We start from the raw sequence: 21,163 nt of genomic DNA on the forward strand, positions 1-21,163 counted from the left end.
AATAAGTACCTTTTGGGACAGACTGGAAATACAAGGTCACCAGCAGCTATGTGATATATAGCTGCTCAGCTGTGTTATTTATCAATGTATAGATTCAAAGTCTCCTAAATGTGGCCTGCACGATAGTTTGGGTCACTTTCTTTGTCCAAATGGTCCATCTGACATGTCCCTTGTCGCACAGGGTACCATATGCTGAGGTATGCTCCAAGGACTTGGATCAGATCTTATCAAGCCCTCACGTTCAGTTTGCTTCTGTAAAAACAAACACCAGCATGTCCATTTGGACTCAGCTGTGGTATTTCTATTTAGCACATCAACTCCGGGCAGCCATCATAATTAGCAACCTCATGAAGCTTGTGCAGCATTTGGCTTCCTCCTGCCTGTTTGACTCTGAGCAAATGGAAGGACATTTGGTGTGAGTGGAGCAGACGGGGAGCAGCTGGGGAGGTGTCTGCATTCCCACCTTCATACAAAGGTTCAAAGCTGCCTTTCTCCACCCCACCAGCTCAGCTCCTATGATGACCCTGGACCAGACACGGGAATCTCTGTGAATACAGCAGTCATAATCCACTCCTCTCAGCAGCACCCAGGCTCCTATGCTACCATGCTCTGGACACTGTCTGCAATGCCAGACATTTGATTTTACAATTTTGCCATTTCTGACCCTCAAAAAAAATTTGGTTTGAGCTCATTTTAACACTGGGAAAATTCCCTTTACTCTGCTGGTGCTTTTTGTCAGACACTGAAGATGGGCAGCAGAGATCTTGGTCTGCACAGTGTTGTCTTTCAGGCCAGGAAGATGCAAAAGATGTAGCATGCCCTACACAATCAAAGCCTCTGTAAGCAGATTGTCCTGTTCCAATGGTCCAGTCTTTCTGCTGCTCATTATAGCAACTAACTTCACTCCTTTCTTCACCAAGGAGAATATAAAAAGAAAGACCTTTCATTTGTAGCAAAAACTAATTTTACATTTAAGAAGGCATTGCAAATGAAAAAGTAGCTGCACATCCAAGTAACTGCACATCAGAGTTTGCTATAAGGGGCAGTTGTGAAATCTAGGATTCATAATACCCAGGCAATGGAGGGTTTGTAACAGTTGAGAGGACAACACTGTCACCAAAGATTTAGGTACACCTAATCCTGCCTTACTGCAGATAGTGGCAAGTGATTTTTGAGTACCTTTGCAATCAGATGTTTCTAACATTTTGTCATCTTCCTGTAAGCTTTGTTTAGCTGATCTTGATTAATTTAGCAGAAAGTTTCACTTGTGACACTACCCACCCCTTGTTCCACAGTACACTTAAAAACAGAATTCCACACAATTCAAACTCATCACTAAAATAATGCATCTATCACCTACGCAGCATCAGTGTGAGGAGGAGAAATTCCTAATGAATGTCTCCAAATCCTCGGAAGATGTCAGAAACAACACTAGCCCATTTTTCTGCCAAGCCCACGTAAAACTGAGAAGCTATGGTTCTGCAGGGAAATGAGATGGATATATCTGTTTAACAAGGACAAGCAGACAGTAGAAGGTAGAAAATAGGGAACAAAATAAGTTTTAAGCAATGCAATTTGTGAGAAGTCTGTGCTGTCAGAAACTTGAAGAACAACATACGTGGACAGCTTCCCCATAATGCTCAGAGAATGGAGTGTTAATCAGAGGAGTAGTTGCAGCTTGTCAGCTAGTCACTGGGAGAGTATGTATGAGAGTTTGGGATAGCTTTTCTGATTACAAAATCCACTGTTAACTTTCACCACAGAATTTCAGAGCAGCATCCCAAATACCACATGGAGCAAGTCCAGCACAGCCATACCAAAATATTTTGTCACATATAAAGCCTCCATTTCCCTCATAAATTCTTTTCTACCACCACCCACAATCTGTAACTTCTAATTCTGCAATCAACAAACTGTGGATATGTTGGTCTTATTTGGCACAACATACTCACGGATGAGCATTCTTGTTAGGATGCTGACCTTGAACCACAGAAAAAGAATCATATTTTAGTATTTATATAGGCAGATCCTCCCTGGCTAAGGTGAGAAGAACACTGAGACTATATGCCTCCTGGCTCTAGCAGTATTTTGAGAATATGGATAATCCTGCAACATGTCTTCAAACTACGATGGAGTTAAAATTTAATAGCTGTACATCACTGTTTACATAAATCACAAGAGAAAATAAACCAGATCTTTCTCCCTTTCTATCTCAAAACCCAAAAAATTATCTTAGCACTTATAACTACACCTTCTTTGCAAATTCCATATGCCTTCTCTCTTCCCACAGTGTGTTTCCTCAGAAATGTCTCTTTCCCCATATTTCTTCAACAGTGCCCCAAGGTAGACTATTTTTTTTCCTTAAAGCAGATGAAGATATAATGGTGGCTTTACTATACACAGAAGTGATGCTGCAATTTCTCTGTCATTTTCAGGATGTTAATAATAAAAATGCACACTTCTACTGCAGCCATTATGCTACTGCCTCTCGCTTGTTCTTCAGCCCACAATGATGACAGGCTGATTTAGATACGATTCCCAACAAGATGAAAGAGCAAGGAGAAATTGTAAAATATAAGTGTGAAATCTGAAATTTCAGAAGTTTTTATGATGACAGTGGGTCTTTGCAGACTTAGAAAGACTGAGGTTTCTACTAGCTGGGATTGCCAGGTAGAGGTGAGCTGGCTTCAGTAATCAACTGCACCATAAGTTTGTGGGTCACTGCACATCAAGCCCATAATTTTGAAGGTCAAGCCAGGAAGTCAAGTCAGCAAAGTAAGGTCAGCATCAGCAAAATTAGAGACTGCAGTTTAGCTAAAGCAAGGATATAGGACAATGACTGAGTTTAAATCACAGGATCACAGGATAATTCTGTCTGGGAGCAACCTCAGGAGGTTGTCAGTCTGAACTCCTGCTCCAAGCACTGCCAGCTCTGGTGTCAGAGAAAGTTGCTTGGGACTTCATCCAGTCAGATCTTGAAAATGTACAGGGATGGAAACTGTACAGTCTCCCAGGAAACCTCTTCCACTACTGGACTGTACTTATAGATTCTCTTTACGTGTATTCTGAATCCATATTTTTTCACCACAAGTCTATTTTCTCTCATCCTATCCACATACACCACTATGAAGAGCTTGGATTTGTCTTATCTGTGCTTCTCATAGGTGCTGAGGGTTCTGCAAGATCCCCCCCACATCCACATCATCTCCAGACTGAACGAGTCAGGCTCCCCTGGCCTCTCCTCACAGGGCTCATGCTTCAACCCCTGACCATTATAGCAGCCCTGCTGAACTTGCTCCAGACTTGCCTGTACTGGGACCCCAAAAGATGTTGCTATACCTAGATGTGATCTAATGAGCGCTGAATAGGGGTAGAAGATCACTTCCCTCAGTTTTCTGTCCCCACTCCTGGTCATAAGTCAAGGAGGCTTTTGCCTTCCGTGCAACAGGGCTCATGTGCAGCCTGCTGTCTGTCAGGTCCTCATTTCATAAGGCTTCTGTCAGCCCAGTCCACCAGCCTGCCCCTGTGTCTCTCTCTGGCAGCTCTGCCCTTGAGTGTATTGGCAGGTGCCTCCCATTCAAGCTTGATGAGTTCATCACCTGCACTGATTGCAGTGGTTTTGGTTCACCAGTTTGAAACTTTCCCATAAACATGTTAGACAGGTTAGGACAGAGCAGAACTGATAAACTTCACTGAAGATGTGGTAGTACAAAGGAAGACCACACAGTTCAAGGAATGCTGAGCATCCCCTGTAGATGATCCACAGCTTGGAGAACTGAGGAACTGCCTGACAATCAAATGACAAGCAAAAAAAAGAAAAACAGGAAAAAAGGAGGACAGAAAAAAGAAAAAGAAGAGAGGGAACAACAGCCAAACATTTGAATGAAGAGGTCAGAAATAAAGAAACAGAACATGTGTTCAGAGAGATAGTCAGACAGAACAAATAGAATCCTGTGACCATGCCCAGGGGGCTTTGTACCACACCTGATTCAGTAGCATTAACTCAGTGCATATTTTGTCTGTCATGATGGCTTAAGTATAGACACGATCACCAAGCAGACTTAATCACATTTTCCTGAAAACACTGATGACTTTCATCTGAAAGTCACTTTTTGAATATTTACAAAGTAGCATAATAGTAAATGTCTCATAAAAACAATGGTCTTGTATATTCAACTTCCTGTATTCACACTCATGGCAGAACATTTAATTTTGAGGATCAGGAGAAAAATCCTCCACTGGTATCAGGTCCATATAAGACATTTTTATTTCATTGACTTTATAAATGTCTGTGTTTGGGTGAGTTCATGATTTGAGTCTCCTTTTATAGTCAGTAGACAGAAATAAGCACATCCAGAGAGTGGTTTATTAGAGCAGTCTTAAATGCAAATCTTCTCTGGAGATTTCAATTTCTCTCTTCAATTTCAGTGAAGGGAAGGTCATGTGTCTAGCTCAAACTTGGTTGCCTAACTGGGAGCAGAAAGCAAGAATCCTTCCACCTGTAATTACACAGATCAGTGGGAATCCCACCTGAGTCTTGCTGAGAACAGCTGATCCTTGTGGGAAAAAGGGTTTTTATTGCATGACTATTACAGGACCTAAATTCTCTTGTCTGCTTTATTTCATTACCTTTGGTTGACAGACACTGTTCTAATATATTAAGTCTTAGAGATAGTGGGGAAAAACTTGAGGAAAGATGCTGTGCAAGCAGCATATTTCAAAAATTAACACCAGAGATTTCACTATGGCAAGAAAAAATATACCTGGCTCTCTTTATCATAGCAACAACTTGCATCCCATGGTTGTTGAGTGGCAAAAGGAAAGCAAATTTATTAAAATCACTCATGAACAAATTCAACATGATTTTCATTCATTTTTGATTCTGGGTCAGAAACACCTGTGCAGAGACTATATCATGCTCCAGAGAAATGACAAATGTACTGCCACCTTGGAAAAAGTAGGAATCCTGGGTGTCTTTGAGATGCACGTGCCCAGAAAACCAGAAACTTGATTTGGAATTCACTTGATCACATCTAGAGATCTACCACAGATGTCTCAACATCTGAACTAGGCACCTTCTGTACTCAGTGGAGAAAAGGAGATATTTTCTGGGGAACTTCTGATCTTGCAGAAAAGCAGACATCTGATGCTCAAGTCCGTTGCACATATCTAGGTACCTAGTGTCATTTCAGGCATCCTAGATGGACTGCAGTATCCAAAGGGGTTGTCAAATATACAAAGGACCTATGTCCTCCTGGCATAGGAGTTAGTAGCCAAGCGGGAGTGTCTTAAACTGCAGTAGGTGCCACAATAATGTAGACACATTGAACTGGATTTGTACATAGCAGGGATGGAATTCAGGTCCAGAATAAAGAAACACATGAGATATTTGAAATCAGCTGGTCACATGAAGGTATTTCTTTTAGACTGAGATTATTAGCTCTCAAGACTCTACTGCATTGACTGCCTCCATCCATTGTGATGGAAGCTTAAACACTTCACTTGCACACAAAAATTTCAGTGCCTCAATATGCATCCACCATTAGAGTTGTCTAAATGTAATAAAAGATGCCATAAGACTTCCAGCTCCTCCAGGAGAACTTGCAACTTTTGTTAGTGGTGTCTCTTTCATAAGTCAGATCCATATGGGTGTCTAAGATTCCATCAGGTGCCTTAGATTGACTTAAACACTGTATTTTAATGACTGAATTGAACTTCTTGCAAGCTAATTGTATGGTTTTCAAGCTATTTCAAGGGCTCACAGCAGGAGAATACCAAAACATGCCTCAGCAGTTGATACATCTGTACTACAAAAACAGTCCTGCACCTCCTCCCATGCATGCACACAGCTGAGACAATAATGATGAGCTGCAACAGCAGCAATGGTTGGACAGCAGCAAGACTCTTCACCTTTCCACATGCAAGGTAACCTGGAAGATGGTTTGTCCCATCTTGTTTCAGAAAGCACCTCTATCACTTTGATACAGATATGAACTGGGCATTGGAGAGAAATAGATGCTATTAGGGAAGAGTTCACCTGACATTTTCTTTGGCATAGCATCATTCTTGCTCTGCAAGTGCCAGCTTCCCTTCCCTGACTGCCAAGACAGACTACATGACCATTTCAGATATAATTGCCTCTACTGTGAATATCAAGATCTGGAAACATCCCCTATTGCAGGATACAAGAATCTCAGCAGCAAGGTTACCTCATGCTTTGTCCATCTCCTGGGGAAATTGATAAACTGGTTCAAAGAAACTGTTTGGAATCTTGCCTACATTTTGTCCACTGCTGGACTGCCCTATGAAACAGAGCCTGCCTCTGCCTCTCACTGAAATGCTTTTACTTCAATTTTTTCAAGAATATGAGGCTGACAGTTTTTGAGAAAGGACTTTGAAAGACAGAAATACATATAATCTGTATGTGATATGTATAAGCTTTTTCCCCATCACTCCACAGTTTTGCCCAATCTTTTTCGACAGTCCAAAGTTACAGGAGTTTCATAATTTCCATAGGAAAGTTATTCTAACATTTATTACTTTAAAAGTTCACTTGATAGTTACTCTGGGCTTAGCCTATATTTTATTTCTGTGAGAACTGGAAATGTATTAAAAGCCAGCAGTAAAATAGAAGCAGAAAAAAAGGAAAAAAAATGTGTAGAGGCATACAAGAAAGAGCTTGTGGCATATGCATGAGCAAAAAACTTCAAGAAAAATTTAAATTAATGAAGGTAGTTCACAGTTTAAAATTAATTATTTTTGCATTTCTTTTTCTCAAAGGTTCCTCTTCAGTATTCCAAATATAAATGGTGGTGGGATTATTTAGAAACCAAGTACATTATAACCAAGGCCTATAGCAACCTCACTCAGCAGTGAAATTTGTTGTCTCCCTCTGATCCTCAGATTATGGAGATGAGGGGATGAATGTACATCAGTAAGATTCCCTACCGAGATAGTTTTTCACTCTTTTCAGTAAGGAAAAAGATCAAAGGGAAAATAGCTAATTAACATACCAAAGGAGACAAAACCCCTAGAGCTTTATCGTTGTTGCAATCCAATAATAAACAGCCAAGTACAAAAAAGATTATTTGATAGTGACACACAGAATTGAAAGCCTTTGAAATGTCAGCTTCTCAAAAAAAAAAATATTTTTGGAAGGAAAAAATATCCATAATTATACAGAATAATTCTTAAGCATTGGGGAGTAACTTTTCACTCCTATGAGAACGTGCTTGTAGAACTACTGTGCTTAAGAACAACAGATTGGGTTGCCTTTATCTAAAATAAAATAAATTTTAAAAAATACCACATAAAAGGCTTCAAATCCCTTCCTGTACAAACACTCAATTCTTTTATAAATTAAAAATTAAATACAGTTGTTCTTGTTCTATTAAAAAAATATCATCAATCTCCATTCCTAGACAATCTTCCTGATTTTACAGACTTGAGGACAGTGGAACAAGAAAATTTCAAACTATGGCTTTCTGGGCTGGTGAACTCCTGTTCCATGCTGTAAGTTCTAGGTACTTTTAGAAAGCCAGAGGCAAAAAAGACAAATTCAAGTAGCAGTAAATCATGTGAAACTCTTCCCAGGAGAAAGCAACTGCTCAGACTACATGGATGCATCAATACAAATAAAAGAAAAAGCACCAAGGCATGGGCCCAAGTATATTAATTTGCACATCGTTTATCTGGCACACTTCTGGCTGCTCTGCAGCTTTCTTTTCACAGCACTATTAAAAATTTAGCACCACTCTGAGGCCATTCACAACAGATACTTGACCACAGAGAGCCTGAGTTTGGGGATAATTTTAGCTGCATGGATGGGAACAATTACAGAATCACAGAATCATTCAGGTTGTAAAAGACCTCTGACATTAAGTCCAGCCTTTGACTGATCACTATCTTATCAATTAGACCAGAGCACAGATGGGATGTGCCTACAGGTGTTGAGGGTTCTGTCCGGTGTCAGTACTTTTAATTACCTTTAAATGATCATGGCAACAGGTACCTGAGGAAGGAAGGAAAGTAAATATAATTCTTGTCTTCAAAAAGGGCAAGAGAGGTGATCCAGGGAACTATAGCCCAGTCACGTTGATCCCTGGGAAGATGATGGAGCCGCTAAACCTGGAAACTACATCCAGGCACAGAGAGGACAGGAAAACCATCAGGAATAGTCAGCATGGATCCATCAAAAGGAAGCCATGCTTGACCAACCTGATAGGCTTCTATGATGAAATAACTGGTAGATGCAGGAAGAGCAGCAGATATTGTGTACCTGGATCTTAGTAAGGCTTTTAACAGTGTCTCACTTAAGATCCTCCTAGAGAAGCTGATGAAGTATAGGCTGGATGAGCAGACTGTGAAGTGCATTGAAAACTGGTTGCATGGCTGGGCCCGGAGGTGGCAATCAGCAGCACAAAGTCTAGTCAGTCCAGGCATTAATTAGCAAGGTACCCCAGCCTGTCACCCTGGGATACAGGTTCCAATCCTGTTCAATATCTTCATCAATAATCAGGATGACAGGGCAAGATGTACTCTCGGCATACTTCCCAATAATACAACATGAGGAGTGGCTGATACACCAGAGGGTCAAGCTGACATACCAAGGAACTTCAACAAGCTGGAGAAATGAGTTAACAGGAGCCTCATGAAGTTCCACAAGAAATGCAAAATCTTACATCTGGGGAGGAAAAACCCCAGGCAGGAGCACATCCTGGGGGTCCATTCAGCTGGAAAGCAAATTCAAATGGACACCAGGTTGAGTATGGGCCAACAGTGTGCCATTTGCAACGAAGGCCAATGGTATCCTAGGGTGCATTACACAAAAGACTGTTAGCAGGTGGAGAGAGCTAATCCTTACCCCCTATCCAACACTGATGTGTCCACACTTGGAATACTCTATCCAGTCTGGACTATTTTGTACCAGAGAGACATGGGCATACTGATGGAGAGTCCAACAAAGGGCCATGGGGATGATTAAGGAACCTCATGTACAAGGAGAAGGTGAGAGAGGAACTCTTTAGCCCAGAGAAGAGAAATCTTGGGAAGATCCTATCAAGGAATATGAAGAACTGAGAGTGCAAAAAAGATGCAGCCAGATTGTTCTCAATGATGCCCAGTGACAGAAAAAAGGCAATATACACAAATAGAAATACAGGAAGGTCACAGTCATAAATTAACTCCTTGGGTGAAAAAGCTGTGTCTGTATTCCCAGTTAAAACAGGACAGTCACCAACTTGATGCAAAGAATATTCTAAATTAAACCAGTTGGATCCAACTGAACAAAACTGAACAAAATGCCAATTTCAGAGGATCAATCTTCCACTTCAGTCATGCCAAGCTTAATTTGCCAGCTATATAGAGAGAAAAAGCTTTCCACTGAAAAGACATAATTATCATAAATAAATCCCTGTAAGATGCCCAGGATATGACATTTGAGAGGTTAAATGTGACTGCATTGTGTTTTAGTAATGTATACTGGTTCCTAAGTGCAGTACAGGCTGCCCTGAAGAGCCCAAAATTAACCACCTGTAGCTGCAGTTGGCAGCTACATCCTGATATGCACATCAAAAGCATCCAAAGTCCACACCTCTGAGTCTGTCCTGAGAGTCTGGCAGCAAAGGCCTGCCTTTTACCATACTAGTGGTAAACCCAAGCATACAGCATACAGCCTGAAGTCCCAAAATAACTAAAACTCATCCTATTCTTCGATGAAGAAATCATCCTAATGTAGCCAGCATAAGTGCTACCCCCAAGTAGATCTGGAACTGCAAAAACTGGGTTTCAACAATTCTCTTCTAGTTGTGACTGAGTCACATCCCCTATTTAAAAACTCAGTCTAGAAAGAAAGGAGGAGAAACTTAGCAGTCAGCTAATAAACAAAATTCTTCTATGGGTTCTTTGTATGGATGCTTTGGGCAGGCTGTGAGCACACCTCTGCTCTTCCAGAGTTAGTCATTTCAGTGTGAGTGAGATGATAAAAGTACCCAGTTTCAACCTCTATTGTTTTCCACTTCAAAAATACTCCAAAGACTCTCAGAACATCTCCAGGACTGCAAAAAATCTTAATGATATTTGCTTGTGCGTCCCAATTCACCCAAATGTGACATATAGAAGTGCTTTTGCTTAAGTGGAAACAAATGTGTATTACAGACTAGGAGAGATATTATGCCATAATGACTCTTTGGCAAGCTACTGAAACATAAAAGGCTTCTGACAAATCAATATAAGAAGTGTTTTATAGAGAATAATAATTGCTTTAGCTATCCACGAGACACAATCTTTTTTATGTCCATTATATTTTCACTATAAAAGCACTAGAGAATTTAGAAACATCATGTGTGTATTTTCATGTCTGACTATTCTCATGTGTATTACTAAAAATAAGCCTTTCATCAGTCATTAATCATTAGTGCTAGGCAAATACTGACCTCTTCCCAAATAAAAATCATAAACATCTTTGTAGATGGCAAAATTAATTCACTTCAGTCCCTATTGTGTTTATTTTCTTCCATTGTTTTAGGAAAATGTTCCTAGAGGAAGGGGGAGAACTATTGAGAAGGGAAACTATCTATGAATATCAGAAAACAGAGCACTTAACTTACAACAAAAGATAACTAAATATTTTTACTATTAACTGAGTTCAGGGTATTGTGACACATTGTAACATGCCACATTACTTATAAGATCAGTCAAAACCATCCACATTCTGAATAACAAATACACACAAAGAGTCACTTATGAAATGGAGAATTATTTCCATAAATTAATTTGGAACAGATTTCCTCATGTCTATTCCCACAAAGAAGCAGCTTGTTCCACAGACAGGTTTTTCTTGTTTCAATATGAGTAACCAGGAAAGTATTTGACCCTTGAAAAATGATTTTGAAAAACGAATATGTTTTTAAAATATTGCAATCTGCTCATGAGCAAATTCATCAGCAGAACAGCAGGCAAAATATTCTACCTTCATTACTTTTTATTATTTAGCCATCTATTCTAAAGTCTCTTCGAAACCTCACTCTTTATAATGCCCCTGCTCCCTCCCTCTTTAACTCCAACTGCAGCAGTAGAGGCTTTTGTAAAAACCTCCTGTTGATAGCATTCATTACATGTTAGTTTGCAAAGTGATGAGGTAGAGAATGCTTGGAATTAAAATAGGAAAATGATTACTACAGAGGAAATGCAGTGGCAATAATTATCAAGTACACTAAGTTTTTACCGTTTGATTATGAATCTCAACCAGCTACCTTAATTTTGTATTCAGAGGTGATTGGGGTGGAGGAAAAAAGTATGTTTTTTAAGACTTTGTAAGGCTCCCTCACTTTCTCTTTATGTCAGGCTTATCTACACAAAAAGATACTCTGAATGCATATTGCTCATATTGTAAAGTCAGCATTCCGGGGTCAGTAAATGCCAAAAATAAGATTTCCTGAAAACATTAATTCAGTCCCTTATACATACACATTGTGCCACACTCATTAATTACTTGATGACATACTATTTTTTCCACGTAGCCCTTGCCTCATTCTGTACTCATGCTTGATAGTGCTCAATGAGTAAGCAGCTCAACCTTTTCTTTTATCCTCCATATTCAGTGTGGCCCTGTAAGTAAAGTAATGCTTTGCTTACAGCACACTCTTGAAACCCTGCTATGAAGATGGAATTTTCTCATGGGCTTTTCTATGGCTGTCATCACTATCATATCTTAAATATTCATTAGGCCAGAGAGAGAAAGAGAGAAAGATGCTTGATGTTTGGAAGACTCACCTGGGAGAGACCTCCAACACAGTATGTGCTCCTATGAATACTTAAATAGCATGTATCAAACAGAACACTCCAAAATGACACGCTAATCTGGTACTTGCAAATTCCTGGTTATAGCGGCCATCAGAAGGGTTGTGACCTTCCCAAATGGGCAGAGACTGTCCCTAGGCCTTCAGAAGGTTCAAGATCACATATCAGACTGCTGCTTGCTGTTCCAACAGAAGATTACTGTGGGTAACACCCTTAACTACAGGAGGTGGCTTACCACTAAGTGAAGAAATTAAAAGCTGTCTTTCCTTTAGCTGAAGGCAACTCTCCGTGGCCTGCTCAGGAAGCTCCTCAGCAGACTTCCTTGTCTTCTTCAGACTCTTTTGGAACATCCAGTTCCCTGCATGTCCCCTACAAGTGCCCAGCATATAAGACTGTAAGCCTTTAATTTTAAATCTAAAGTAAGTACCAGTGGAGGACCTAAGCCTAGCTTAGTTCATAAGGACCTTAAAATAGGGCAATCCTTCCCATGGTGTTACGGCACTGTATAAGGCACAAAGACATCTGCCCCAAGCAGCTCAGCACTCACAGATCAGCATTCACCTCTTTCTCCATGAGGTGTTTAACAAGCAAGCACTTGGTGAGTTAAATAGCCTCGGAGTGTGGACAGAAGCTTGAGGCTGAAACACACAGCTCTACTTTTTTTAGACAAAGAACCAAAATAGTTTGAGCATCTCTGTGCTTCTTTCCTCCCATGCTTAATCACAACCCTGCCTAATCATAGCAGTATCAAAAGGAGGAGAGAATAACACCACCCCAAAACATTTAGAGTCTCTTGACTAAGGTGACTTCCTGCTAAGCATAGTACTGGGTCACACAAGCAGCTTTTTAATTGGGAGAGATTAGCAGCTTGTTAGACTGGCTGTAGATGAATGCAGCTGTCTTTGCCTTTTAAATTTGTTCTCAGCTATGACAGTGGTAAACACCAGTTATGCAAAGTGAGAGTCAACCTCCACCCACTTTAATTTAACTTCTTTCTAATTCAAATAAAACTTATTTATGTAATGCCTCCTTCACAGTTTCTTACTCGTTTGAGGGCTTAGTTTCTTAATGTGGAGGATTGAAATATTTCAAGTGATTTTCTTTTGCTGACAAATATAGGTTTCAGCTAGCTGTCCTTTTTTTCGAACTTCTGTGTCTGCCTGTGCTCCAAATAAAAGATTTTTGTAGATTTCAGTCTCTTTTTCCATAGAATTTTCCACCTTTCCCTGAAAATCATCCATTTGGGAATTTCAGCTTCTTTTTTAATCGTCAGAGCACACATTTAATTTGTCATAGAAACACAAGCTTTCCCACATCTAACATCCCAATTTAAATTTAAATGAACACTGATGGAGACAAAAATAATCTCAAATTTCATCTTCCTGCTGGGGAACTATTGGAAAGATTACAAGAATATGAAAATCTTTTCTCCAAAATTAGTCATAAGCACAAAAGCAATCCCTGACTTATCTCACTATGTCTCCCAGCTGGTCATCAGGTGATAGTAATGCCTAATCACCATTAACAAGGTCAGATTTTAACTGGTGCCCTTACTTCTCAATGTTTTATCTGAAAATTACCAATTCTTTGAACTGTCCAGATGGTTTAATAGGCTCTTTAATTCACTCACATCTAATTACTTGTCTCCTCCAAATATTTGGTTATATTCATTAGAACACTGTGTGCTCAGGAAATACCAGTCAATTCATAAGACCTTTATTGAAGACTACAGTTTAAACACCCTATTGCCACCCCACTGTATTTATCATTCAGTGGTTCAGATTCCCTCAGCAGGCCATGGGCCAGTGTCATTGAAGGGTGAAGTCTTAGACTATACACACCTGAAGTCCAATTATTGTAACTCTGTCACCAAAGGGCATCTGATAGTTGGTACTATTTAGCAGCTAGACAGTAGCCTAATGAGCAGCATGTCTAAGTTTCATCTCAGGGCTCCACAAAACATATGTGGCACTGTGCAAATAGTGTATAAGGACCAGAAAACAAACAAATAAAGAGCTCCAGGAAATATAATTTGAACTGAACACATGGTGCTGGTAATGATTGGCATTTTAGTGCAAGCTGAGCACAGGGTTAAATGAATAAACAAGATTACACAATAATAGCAGGGAAAAGGATTGTGAGGAGAACACATGACACAACATATAATGAAGCAATTATTTGTATGGGAAGGTGAGTCATGCTTGAGTCTTTGGATGTGTGCTGTGTGCTTCTCCATGAAGAGCAGACAGACCTATGCTTCCTAGGTGCCCTAAAAAAAGGAACCTGTCTTACCCTTTCAGTACTAAGCCAAGCTGTGCCAGAGGCCTCATGGTATCTGCAGGAAATATCAAGCTTCAAACAGGTTTTTCTCTAAAAAGCCTTGGTTGTCATGGGATCCCCAAGTGTCTAAAGTACAGAAGAACCAGCAGGAGCCAGTAGAAAAGAAAAGAAAAAAAAAAAAAAAAAAAAGGCAGATGACAGCAGAAGCTGCACAGCAAATAGTAGCTCTAATGGATTTTTCTTTCTCCCCATCTATGGCAGTACCAAGAACCTTGCCTTTGTTCAAAGTTACTCACATTAATCCTCCCCTGCTCCATTCCTACTTTCTGGAAAAGCAGAAAATATTTCATTATGGGCTGGTTGCAAATAATTTCTTAAGCACATACAGGTTATCTATATGAAAACTGTAATGAGAATAATAACCAAAATTGTCCATTTATATGTATCAAGGGCCTAGAGTTAGATAACAACTGCATCCAGCTCCTGGGGGCCATCACTCTTATCATAGTCTCATTTTATCACTAGCATCCACAGCAGAACCCTGCCTGGCCCCAGAGGCAGCCAGGTGTGCACTCACCAACACTGAGTAAGAGGTGAGCCTGCAGGAAGGGAGAGGAAAGACAAAGACCTTCTCTTGCTAGTGGGCAGCCACAACAGAAGCAACTGTGAATGAGGATTTGTCTCCCCTTCTCCTCCAAGGCTGGTAATCTGCTCACACCCCCCTCATCTCTCTAGTGAGACCCACACTTAATGGGATGGAGGGCAAGGAAACAGATGAATCCTGTAGCATGTTCCAGCTGTCTTCTCCGTGGTACTCTGGTGTTATCCCTAGTACCTGAGTGGGCATTGCTTCCAAACTGCTTGGAGTCAACTTACTTTGGGAATTTCATACAGGCAAAGAATTCAGCATAGCCTTACTCATTAATGTCAAGGCTACATCTCCTATCATCCTTAAAATGTCCAAGCTCCAGAACACAGGCTTGTCAGAATGATGGGTATGCATCCCAGGGAGTGGAACCTTTTCACCCTGCTGCATTCAGAAAGGAATGAAATCTTCATGGAAGGTTGAGGAGAGGAAGAGAGAAGAAGGTGAGATATGAACTTAGTAACCCAGCTAGTACATAGCTCACCTGTGTTCAGTCTGAGCCTTGGGCTCTCAGGACTATGTCCTTCTTCATTCACACTCAGGATGTGTCTAAATGGTGTTTATTCCCTAACTGTGAATTCATAAACATTATTGAAAACAATTCATCACAATTGGTAGCTCAGGTTACACTCTTCAGAATGATGGAAGATGTGAGTAGGATTCTGTTGTGCTAAGGAGAACCCTGAAAAAAACCTTTTTTCCAAAGTGAGTGCTCTAACCCACTGCATTATTATGCCAAAAACTGGCAGAGATATTGCCTCTTTTGACTGTGGGTTTGAGGGTTCTTTCTCCCAACACAAGAATAACATTTTTACAGCTGCAGGGATTCCAGCTCAGTGCATTGCAAAGGGAGCACAGGGTAATCCCCTGGAATCTGCAGAACTGCTGCAAGAGCATGGGGAAGGGCAGGGGTTCATTCATCTCTTTCTTGCTGTGTTCCCCTTCTCAGTCAGTCCATGGGTAGGGTTTGGATGTTCCCCTTCTCAGTCAGTCCATGGGTAGGTTTGGATTCCAGCCCAAGGAATTTTGCCTCCCTCACACACAGAGGAGGGAGTATGTGTGTCTGCTTGGGGGCTGTGTAGCACATAATGAGAACCAAACACTTCATTTCTAATAACATATGGCTTCTCCTGTTTAAGCCGTAGTTTTTCACCCTCTGATAGTAAGTTTTCTACTTGTTCTACTTAAATTATGGAAAATCATACCAGTCCATGTAAAACAGATTACAGAGATACTTTAAAACCATTCCACCACACAAAATCAGTTGCACAAGCTCAAAACAAGTGCCAAAGGTTAATAATCTAAATTAACAGAATTTTGCAGCCAATTTATATTGTCAATACATATTTTGAGAGAGAAAGGGTTCAAACTTATGTCTGTAAAACTGTCTGGATGAGAAAGTACTCACCACCCTCCTCTCTTTTTCTTGTCATCTCTCTCAGTCACCACCCTAATCATAAGCCATCTCTTCAGATTTTCTTCATAAAATGATCTCTACATCTATCTGTCATCCAGCCTTGAGTGAAGTGGTTCTTTCACTCATCTGACAGAAGCAGAGTTGGTTTGCCAAATTTCCATCACTATCACTGCATGGCACAACTCTGGGATATTAATAAATAGTTTATTACCTAGGGCCACCCAAAATGGATTACTTTGGAAGCATCTCTTATCTTAGTGCAAAAATTATAGCATTTAATAGGTTAAGGGATATACTGTGTGTAGGATTTCAGGAAATCCTTTCACAAGGTTTTCATTCCTTAGTTGAGATGCAGGGCACAACTATATAAGGATTAGTTCGTCCTTCTCCCAACACATGCTTCTTTGATGATACCACATCCTTCTATCTTCCTCTATGGAACAGAAATGGAGAATAGTCACGCTACGGGAATTATTAGCCTCAGCCTCCTTTATACCTCTAAGGCAATTACATTCCAAGACAAGAGTATCTAATGTGCAGCACTTTCAGCATGTGTAGCTTAGGTAGTTTTATGAAGTCATGAAAACCTCCAGATATATTCCTCTTTTAAAGACTGCCATATGCTATAAACCTTAAGTCAGGTTTAATGCAAGTGTTGATTTTTTTAAGTGTTTTGAAGATGGAACATGTTTTCAAATAAAATGTACCTAAACTGTAATTTTTTTCACTTTGGACAGAATTCTGTGAACTTTTTTTCCCCCAGTGGAAGACTAAAGGCAGAATTTCCTAATAACCCAGGATAATTAATTTGTTTGTTTGTATGTTTTAATTTGACACTCATCACCATGGTATCTGAATGAAATATTGCTGCAATGGAGTAGCATATGAAATATTTTATGGAGAGTGACAATTTTCAGCACAGTTCATTAAAGAACAAATACTTCTATACACACATCTTTTGCATAGCACCCTGGACAGGGCAGATAATGTCTGTGTGATTTCTGCCAGAGATGTCCCAGGGAAAGCCACTCCAAATGCATCAGTCATAGTCAAGATGTAGGGAGGAAACCAGTTCACATATTTCTGAGCAGACATCTCTGGCATCACTACCTAAAGTGATTGGAGACTGGGCATAATAACAGGCACAGAAGGTGTCAATGTTCCTCTGTGTTAATCAGGCAGAGCTACTTGAAAATTTCATATCAACATGATTTTCTGAAGGAAAAAGGTGTGTCAAATAGTTATAAACAGAAGAACACCTATCTCTATGTATTTTCCTGTCTGACCAGTCCTGGTCTTTGTTCAACTTCATCTGTTCATAATTGCTTTTCTCTCTCATAGGTAGAGTTTCTCAGAGTCACACGTCCACTCCCACAATGAAATTTCTTCTTCCTTGACACCTTTGCTATGAAGTATTACTCCCCACTCCCTCTATCCATTCATAGGCTTTCTTTTTGTCTGTCAGTCCTTCTGACTTCAACTTTGTTGAGAAGTTTCCCCCTAAATTTCACCAGGTTAAAACCACTTCCTACAAATTAATCCATCACTTGGTTAACTCTCCTAGAAGTGCAAAATTGAAACATTGCTTTGTCCAATGACACTCTACCTTTACTGGCAGCCATTCGAGGTTGCTGGAGTTCTGTTGATATTCATACACTAGATGCAAAAATTTTTCCTATTACAAACCATGGATTTCAGTCTGTTAGATGAAGAAAAGCATATCAGAGAACAAAACCATATCCCCAATAAGTATTTTTTAGCTGCATGGCTAATTCCCATCATCAGTCAGATCTAGCATTTGTACATAGGCAGGATGTCTTCACTGGACAAAAACTGTCTCAATGGGAAAACATCTGTCTTACACACAAGTTTCCATCAGGAGAACAAAACCAAAACCCTTAATTTTCCTCCTCACAAATAAACATGTTCTCAGTTACAACTTTCCATTCCATCAGGATTTTCTACAACAAAAAGTCTTGTCACTCAAGCTGTTGTATCCAAGGGGTTTTCAAGGTCATAGCGGACTGAGTTTCACCTGGCAGCAAACTGGAAGCGATAGTAGAATGCAGGGAGAGCAATATTGCAATGGTATTTAGTGACCAGCCCACTTCTATTTCTAGCAGATATTTATAAATCCTTTTAAAGCAGAACATGTTGCAGAAATCTTACTTGGAACGACAAAGACATGAGTAAGTGTGACAAGCTCCTTGTCAAAGAAAAAAAGTATTTCAGTCCTCTGTCCAAATAGATTTCAAAATTCACAATGAGATACAAGTTTTGTCTGGAAATGGACACAGAGTGACAAGTCAAGTATGGCATTTAACTGATGACCACTTAGTAAATAGGAAAAAAATTACTCCAACAGACAATTTAGACACCAACATTATCCAGCTTTCCTGATACTTACATAACCATTTCTTGCCTAATCTGTTAATCCTAGTCAGCTGGGGTCAGGAAACATGAAATTCTTCAAAAAAATAAAAACCAAAGCAGCACTTCCATTAGCAGTGCTGGTATCCTTGATGGCTCACAGTCTCACCTGGTGGAGCAGCTAAGTCTCTGAAGGGAATGAGACACATCTGACCTTCCAGAGTCTAAGAAGCAGAATATTCCCTTTGAAGAGGAGCAGATAAAACACCTGTACACACACAGACACATGTACCTACACAGTCTTCATTGGCAGAGGGTCATGCTGCTCCAACCACCCTGGCCCTGCCTGGGTTATGTGCAGGGTGAACATCTTACCCAGCCTGTGTGGAAGCTGTCGTGGCTGTACCCAGCAGGGCAACACTGTCCTTATTCTCCACGAAACTTTGAGGGTACCTCTCCAGCTGCCACTCCAACACCACTCAAGCCTATAAACCCAGCAGTATATCTCTTATACCTCTGCAGATGTAAGAGGTGCATTCATGTATCTAATACAGAGAAAAACAAAAACAAACAAGCAAACAAAAAAAAACTGTTTCAGGCACCTGTATGATTTCCCTGGGGAAATACTCGGCCTAAGAACTCTAAATTTAGGAGCAGTATTCAGCTGACTAAACCAAACCATGATGTGCCATATCAAGTAATCTTCAGTATCTAGGACAGTCAGGTAGAGCATCCCAAGGCACTTTTGGTGGCAGGTGTGGCAGGACATCTACCCCCCTCCTCTCTACCACGAATAGCTGGTGCATAAAGAGACAACCAGGCTGAAAGGCTCAGCAAGAGGTCATCTCTGGTGCCAAAAGGGCTCAGACCCCTGCCAAGAATCAACATCTTAGTCTGGAGGCTGATGTGGAAAGAGATAAAGGAAATATTCTTTACTAGGAGACACTGTTTTACAAACTATAAAAGACACCTGAGTTATCACAGAGGCACTCTGCACAGGCACTATCACAGAAGCCTTCTCCACACACACCCTGAAAGAGTGGGAGACCTCGACACAGGTTCTGTGGTCACTTCTCTGGGGTTGAGGGAAAGGATCTTAATGTGTGCTGCACCAACAATTGGATGGTAAAATACCTTGAATCCAGGGTTATATTCTTGGTTATATTATTTCTTTGCTAGCTGTAACATTAGAAGGTACCTTTAGCCTCACAATGTATATATCTGCTGGCAGTTTCTCCTTTGTCCTGTGTAGTATTAGTTTGTTTCAAGTCTTATGTCTGTTAGTTTTCTGTCTATTAAATAAATAATTCATTCTATAATAGACCAAATCAGCCATTATCAAAGAACTTGTGAATGAGAATGGGTTTTGGGGTGGCCACCTCAATAAAGCTACTGCCTGCTGCCAGAGGCCTGGGCAAAAGGCAAGGACTTTTCTAAACCCCCACATCCATTCATAACAGCAGGAGACTCTCTTGTTTAGCTCAGATGTTTACCTGTGACCTGTACAATTCCCATTATAGTCAATGCAGATCCTGACTTAAGTCTGATTTACACAGATACACTTGGAATTAAATTTAAGGTACGCTATAATGTGGAAGACACTCCTGTGAGGAGGATATGACAGCAGGCCTACAACAAGGTAAAACTTTCCATAGCAGTAAGTGAAAACCAGGGAGGGTATCTTGTGGGTCTCAGATTCAGTCAAAGAAAGAACTGAGAGTTTCTAGCCAGGCAAAAAGCCTGGGAAAGTGCTGGGAAATAATGTAAATAATTCTTCATCTCTCTTGTTTTTCACATTGTTTATAGTTAAGTTTTATCACTGTGCGTCAAGCACTCTGCACCAATGGTAGTGGGTTGTTTTCACTTCAGAACCAGTGGATTTGGTCCTTGTGGAGCTCTGTATAAAAGAGCAGTGCATTTTGAATAAATCAGAGTTTTACTCTCAGCAGCCTTCCGATCAGTCTCCTTATTCCCGTCCTGCCTCGACAGCGACAGTATCTCAGGGAAACTAAAACATCACAGAGCCCATGTGCGGGCATCAGAATTCAGTTGCCAGTCAGTGCCTTCAGCAGGGCCTAGAAAGTGACTCAGGTAATGATGAAAATCTGCAATAGGGCTTTAGAAAGATTACAGTAAACACCTTCATTTAGACACCTACATTCAAGCATCTCTATCTGGAGCTGAATCCCATTTTACTGATCAGAAAGATGCAGTCAGAGTAGACACAGGATCAAGTTCATCTACCTTTTTAACACCAAGTCTGCAAGCCTTGGTTCAGAATGGCAGGAGAAATTCTGGGTCACTACACCACTCAGCATATTTGGACAGCTGCATAGTCCTTGTAAAAGGGAAAAATCAGAATGAAATTCTTCCAAGACCACATCTGTCAAAGTGGTGTGGATACAGACACTGATGTCCCACTCACTATACAGAACTGGTAGTTAATATTGTCCTAACAATTGCACTGAGTTTTCCACCTGTGTGATGACCATGTCACTTACCTCAGCTGACCTCACAGCTGAGACTAACTAATAAAGCAAATTATTCCATCATTCCTGGAGGTAAAAGTAGCTGGATCACTATAATTTCCAGTGTCTACTGTCTAAGAAAGATTCAGTTTATGACCAAACTACGAGGAGAACATAATTATC

This window comes from Lonchura striata, chromosome 1 (assembly GCF_050655825.1).
Source record: "Lonchura striata isolate lonStrDom1 chromosome 1, ASM5065582v1, whole genome shotgun sequence".
NCBI lineage: Eukaryota > Metazoa > Chordata > Aves > Passeriformes > Estrildidae > Lonchura > Lonchura striata.